At 28.6% G+C, this 7,199-nt stretch overlaps 1 pseudogene; it reads right to left on the reverse strand.

Annotated features, from left to right (window-relative positions):
• Positions 1-1,603: 1,603 nt before the first annotated feature.
• On the reverse strand, positions 1,604-4,430 carry LOC110654175 (endo-1,4-beta-xylanase 5-like; annotated as a pseudogene).
• Positions 4,431-7,199: the final 2,769 nt, after the last annotated feature.

Below are 7,199 nucleotides of genomic sequence, written 5' to 3' on the forward strand. Positions count from 1 at the left end.
AGGGACGCCTCGAAGAAGCCATTTCCATCCGTCCTGCCAGCCGAGGACTGGAAGCAATCAGTCGAGCCAACAGCTCGTCAACTACATTACCAGGACAAGTTGATAAGTGCATAATTAATATTTTTATTTTCATCATATTTAGTATTTCTATTATATTTTTATGTCTAATTCAGTTTATTAAAGTATAATTATCAATTAGGCATATTTCTAGATAGTTTTTGGAATAATTATGTTAAATTGAGAAATTTTTAGTATTTTCATTAATTTAACATTTACTGTATTTTTTAGGTATTTTTTAAGTTGTGGGTCTCCAAATTTAATGCTATTTAATTTATTAAAAAGCTAAGTCAGAGCACTACAAATGACAGAGAGGGACCGAAACCCAAATCAGTCTCTAAGGTTGTCAAAATTAGCTATGAATCTAATACAAAAGCCCAGACCTGACTTGTCACGACTAGTTTTGGTACTTATTTTATATCTGGAGTCCTAGATGTCCAAATGAAGCAAACTCAGGCCCAATTTAACCTTAAGAACCACCTCTACAATTTCTATGAAGGGCTAAAGACAAGATTACATTATTTTGGTGGTTAAAAATGGCAGTGAAATCGAATTTTTAGGTTGGATCGTCTGTCAAAATCAGTTTCAATTTTTAGCCCATAACTTGGGCTGTAGAGCTTTGATTTGGGCAGATGAGGATTTGTTGGAAAGCTGAGAAGTAAGGCTATGACTATCCTGAAGAGGTCAGAGACAGAATCAGAGGGAAAGTTGCTGCAAATTGGCCATAAAAACAGAACAGAGAATTTGTCTTTTTGATTTTTAAAAATGTTCAAAGTTCGGTTCTTATCTTTAGATTATGTTTTTGAGTATAAACATCATCTTTGGAAGCAGCTGGGTACACACCTTCATTCTTTATTCACGTTCACAGTTTTAAATTTTTTCATTATTTTACTTTATTTTTCTGTAAGCCATGAACATGGGTGGCTAAGTTTCTAAATTCAGTTCAAAAGATTCTAGTTCCTATGCATGATTTGTGAGACCGGGTTCTTAATTTAAATTATGTCTTTTTGGATATTTATTGTTTCTCAATTTCATTATTTTTAATTTATTGAATGATTTACTAAAAAGGCCTGTTAGTTAATTATTTGATATGATTAATTGTTAGTTCATCTTTATAACCCGTAATTGTTATGTAAGATTGAATGTTAGTAGCTATTATGTATTATTGATTATGATCAAAGTTTTCAGTAATAACCTAAAGAAACAATAGAATGAATTAAATAATTTATGCTTTATAAATTATTGTTCAAGCTTAACTACTTCATGTTCCTAAAGCAGTTATTACATTGATAAGCATTGCTTAATACCAATTCAGTTAATAATTAGAGTCTAACAAGAGTGCTGGGCTTGAATTGACAAGTATAGGAAAGTTAGTTTTTTAATTTCTGAACTTGATTTTTTCTGATTTAGTATTACAACCCCCCTTCCCCCTTTTCCTGTTACACACGTGCACGAAATTTAGTAATTCAGTCTCTAGAGTTCGACGTGGATTACCACTTATTGCATTCAGAAAACAAAAGAGTATTTTATTACTGGTAATTTCAGTTAATTTTTTATGGAATCAGCAACTATCACAAGTTCTTGAAATTGTTATCAGTCAGACACATTGTGTAACATCCCTGGGGTTTCCAGGCTGACCAGATCACAATTCCTGCCACTTTCGGGTGACTGTGTGCCTCCCTTAGAATCTGCTCCAAGTATTGTGCCTGCCCATAAAATCCATTAAAAATATATGTACAAGTTCAGCTTTCCGAAATCGTTCATAACTCATTCATAGTATGCCTTCTAATTGCAAACTAGCCTGCAACTGCAAAGGCAAAATCAAATCATTTATATATGTAGCAAAATCTGATCATTTATCTTATTACCTGATAGGGGCCCCTTTGAACATATACTTCTGTGAGCCAAATGGGGAAATTGGTAGCAGCAAGTGTATCAATGGAAGCCCTCATATAAGCAAGGTTTGGAGCAGCACTACTGAAATGGGATTCAAGTCCAATCCCCAATTTCAAATTTCTATTACCAGGAAATGCCTTAATATCTCTCAGCTTTTGCAGGTACTTAGCCGGTGTAGAATCACCATCTCTGGCATCTTCAATGGTATTATATTCGTTCAAGAACAACGTCCAAGTTCCATCAAACTTCTGAGCCAAGTTATAGAAAACTGCAGAAGCATTTTGCCCTAATTTGCTCTCGAAGAAATTGATGTGCAGGTTTTCATTAACATCCCAGCAAATGACTTGCCGTCTGTACCTTGAAATGACAGAGTTGATCCTATCAGTGGTGGCCTTGGAAAGATCGGTTGGAGAGAGTGAATTGATCCATCCTTGCTGATGCTTGGGATCATCCCAGAACACATTGTGGCCTCGGACTAGTACATTGTTCTTCTTGGCGAACTGAAGCATGGCGTCAGGGACTGAGTAGTCCACTTTGCCCTGCGAGGGTTCTGTGCTATACCACTTCATTTCATTTCATCCTCAAATACTGTCACTGTGAACCTGGAAGTGAACCATTTTTGATAGGCGTTGTTGTAGAGGATATATATATATTTTTATAGCACAGCCAAATGGGAAACTTGCTTTCTTTGGTTTTATTGAGATTTTAGCATTAGAGAAGGGTTTTCCTTGACTATCCACTGCCTGGATTCTTACCCTTTAGTCTTTCAGGTCTGCAAGATTTATGTTGATAATGATAAATTAGTAGCAATTGATTTATGTTTGTCATGATTGAGAACAATAATTGATGGAGAAAGGATTTCAGTGAATTTAATTACCTTTTCAATGGCTTGATCTTGATGAGACATCCATTGTTTGTTGGTGAAGGGTTGTAATGAGATGCTAACCACCCATATGTCAACCGATGTGTTGTTACTCTATACAAATTTATTAGAATTATATGCACAAATTCATTATGTATGATATAGCGAATAATTAAAAAAAAATGCTTAAATGGTATAAAGCATTGCCACGAAATAAAGTTGAGCAGAGCCTGAAGCATCAACAGTAAAGCCACCTTTAAGGATGGACCAGCAATTGGACTCGGCAAAAATAGAACCAGCAAGTCTGTACCCTGTTTGAGTCTTGAAAACAGCTGATACTGGAATTCTTCCCTTACTCACTTGAATCCACGCTGAATTAAATCAACACCAAAGCTTAATTATGATTAAACATAAGTAGATACACTTTTAATCAATTCATGAAATGAGCAAACACCTACCAGAGAAAGTGTAGATTTTGTTCTTTTGCAGGTTAAGATTCTGTGAGACACAATCGCGAGGAAGAACTCTGGAATTAGCTACAATGAATTTGTTGTTTCCCAATGTTCTGTGCTCTATTTTAGCATCTCCAAACGTAGACCATCCCTTCAACCCTTCATTAAGCTCTGGGTTTTGAATGACTCCTCCATTATATCGTTTTTTTTGAGTACTTGCAAAAAAAAAATAATTATTTTCAAAAGCAAAAAAAAAAAAAAAAAAAAAAAAGAAAACCAGATATTAATTTTTTTTTTATTTTACGAATTATAATTATTTTTGCCACATTACAGATATAAATTGATGAATTTTGATTCATTAATATTAGAATTATTTTTAGAGTAAAATTAATTAAAAAAATTAAAATCAAAGATGAAATAATTACCTCAATTGAAGCTGCATAATCGTAGGATAAAGCATTAGCGATATTAAACCCTATAAAATAAAGGAAATTATAAGTGAAAAACGTTCGTTTTTTTACTAAATATAAAAAACGCAAACTTCAATTAATGTTGTAAATTGAATTGACATTTGAATGAAAATTGCTTCCTTCATTCATTTTGAGAAATGAAACGTATATCCAAAGTAAAAGAATATACATTATGTAAGGATTAAGTCTGTATCTATCTTCAAAAAGCATTCATCGGGTCATCTAAATTATTTTGGGTCAATTTTTTATCAGTTCAATAAGAAAATTGGCCCAGTTTATGTGTTTATCACCAGCTCAACAGATTAACCCTACGGATTAATTTGAGTTTTATAACGGAGAATAAAAATAGAAACGAAAAACTGTGAAGAAATCCTTAAAAAATGGTTATGGTTCTAAATAAGAATAAGAAGAAGAATCTATCAGTGTAGCCTAATTATTTTTCATGTTAATTAGGCTATTCATACAGATTCCCCATTGTCTTGATTAGGATAAAAGGAGTTAAATTGAACTTTTTAGTGAGATTTTCTCATTTAACATGCATAATATTAATATCAAAACTTGCTCTTCTCTGTGCTTTCCATTACAGAAAGAAAAAAAAAGAGTTATAATAACAATTGAAATAACCAAATAAAGAATATAATATACATTACAACCTATTAAAAGAAGAATACACCACAGCACCAACCCAACCATATTGCAATACAGTGGAAATGAGAAAATAGTAATGCATATATATATATATATATATATATATATATATATATATATATATATATATATATATATATATATATATGTATGTATAGAGAGAAACAGAAAAATAAATTGAAAACAAACTTGGATTTTTGTGATAATTAATTTACCAAGACTAAAATTGTAGAGAAGGGAATATGAAAACTGCAGTGATTGAAGGGTTTTTATAAGGACATGAGCTGAATCCAATTGCATCTTCATTTATATATTTATAGAAAGGGATATGAAGCATGGAAGGTAGAAGAGAGAGAATGCATTTGATATAGGGAAATTAGATATATATATATATATATATATATATATATATATATATATATATATATATATATATATATATTCAACATTTCCTTCTAATTAACATCCACATTTAATTTCTATCCAATTTTGGAAAATTGAGGAATATATAAATGGAACAGAAAAATTTTTCACTACGCTGAAAAAGGGTTGTCAATCAATTTATAGCTGATTAGTTTTGTCAATATTTTCTACTATTAGATCTTTTGAATATTATCAACTAAGATTATAAATCTCAGTTAATCCGTTAGCATTTTATTTGCTATAATAGCATATATATAAATTTAGAGTTAAACTTTTTAATTTGATAAATTAAAATTTATATATGCTACAAGGGGAATTCATGATTTATGTTTTTCTGCAAGGAATAAAAGTTCCTAGAAATTATTCAATGTTGTATATTTTAATGAGAATTTTTGAAAATCCTAGGATGGCAATGGACCGTGAATAACTTAATTCGAGCTGTTTTGAATTTGAATTTGATTAATCAGCCTCACATAATATTATATTATTATTTTTATCAAAAAATAATTTATTCCTATGTATTTAAACATTGTAATTTTAAAAAATATATAAATATTGTATTAAAATTATGTTTAAAACTTATATTTTTATTTATTTTTTAATAAATTTTATATTTATATAATAATAAATTAAAAATTAAAAATAAAAAATAAAAAGAAATGTATTGTGGAAAACCCACTCTTCAATGAAAAAATACCCATTTTGACTCCAAATTCCTGTGGAGCAAGGATGGGCGCGATCCCCACCCTCACCCACCCCATACCATTCCTAAAAGATCCATAGAAATCTAGTATATATATATATATATATATATATATATATATATATATTGTGTTTCTGTGTGTGTTTGTGTCTAGAGTTGTAAAAATAGAAGTTATTATGTGATCTATCATCTTTATTTTTTTCCTTTTACGCCAAGTTAGAAAAGTTTTATTTTTTTTTCCTTTTTACTATTTTTAATCTAATCTTAGTAAAAGTTTTTTGGTCAATTTAGTAAGAGAAAATAATTTCACTTCTTTTGAAATTAAGTTATTAAATATAAATTAATAATTTATTTATTTTCAAAAATACATATCAAATTTTTTGTTCTTTATAAATAAAAATAATACTCTTTCTATAAAGATAACTTTTTTAAAATTATTATATTATCATTCAAATCATATTTTTTTCTTTTATATTAAAATAACGATTTAAATTTGGCACATATATTTCTTTTGATTTTTAGTATAAAAGAATAGATTGTAATCAATTAAATATGAACTAGACATTTCACTGGGAGTTAGTGAGAAGCAAAGCAATTCTCAATTCCTTTTTTAGGATTTTCTATTCAACTTTTCACATAAGCTTGGAATTGATTTTTTTTTTTCTTGAATATAATTGCTTCTTATTTTTATTAATTTATTTGTTTACATAGACAAGATTTCCCTTGGAAGAAATGGTTTATACAGGTTCCCAAGCATGTGGAAATCACACACTCCAAGCAAAGAGGCCAGCTTTGGCTTTCACTTATACTAATTAATTTCATCGAAGAACACTTAAGAAGCGCATCATGAGAGCTTAGACCCCATAAGGGAATTGACCAATACTAAACACATGGTAGCACCATGAGCTTTATAGTTTGTCCAATATTTTATTATTCCATAAATATTAAACCGAAACCTATACATATTATAATATTTAAATACATGCGTTATCTTATCTTATTTAAAGAAATTGTCATAGAATTAATACAAAAGCTTAATAATTAATGATTTTGATTAAATAATATTTAAAAATTATCTAATTATACTAATAAGCTTTTAATTTTGTTGTATTTAAAACAATATCATTGACTCCTCTAATGTAAATTGCAATTCAATAATAAAAATTAAAAAAAAAATCATATCGTATGAGTAATTAAGTATAAAATTCTAAAAAATGGAACTGATTTTGAAAAAAAAAAATCTTATGTGAAAACATATGTTAATTGAACCCATGAATTCGATTAAGATTTTTAATTACAGAATTGATTGTTAATGAATCAAATTGAACTCAAATTCTCAAATTGAAGTGTGTATATTGTTAGAATTTCAAGTCAAATTGGAATCAACTAGTTAACTAGTTATTTTGATATATAAAATAATCTGATCATTTATATAAATTTGAATTAAAATGAATTAAAATTTAATTTAATTACTACTCTCTTCGAATTTAATATAATGAATTTATTGTGTAGGCTTATGTTAGGCTAAAATTTTGATTTCCTTTAACTTTTGTAGGTGAATTTTCACTACTTTTATATATATATATATATATATATATATATATATATATATATATATATATATATATATAATTGAGTTTAATTAAAATTCAAACTTAAGATTTCACAATTTTGAAAATAATTCAAAT

Source organism: Hevea brasiliensis, chromosome 8 (assembly GCF_030052815.1).
Source record: "Hevea brasiliensis isolate MT/VB/25A 57/8 chromosome 8, ASM3005281v1, whole genome shotgun sequence".
Lineage (NCBI taxonomy): Eukaryota > Viridiplantae > Streptophyta > Magnoliopsida > Malpighiales > Euphorbiaceae > Hevea > Hevea brasiliensis.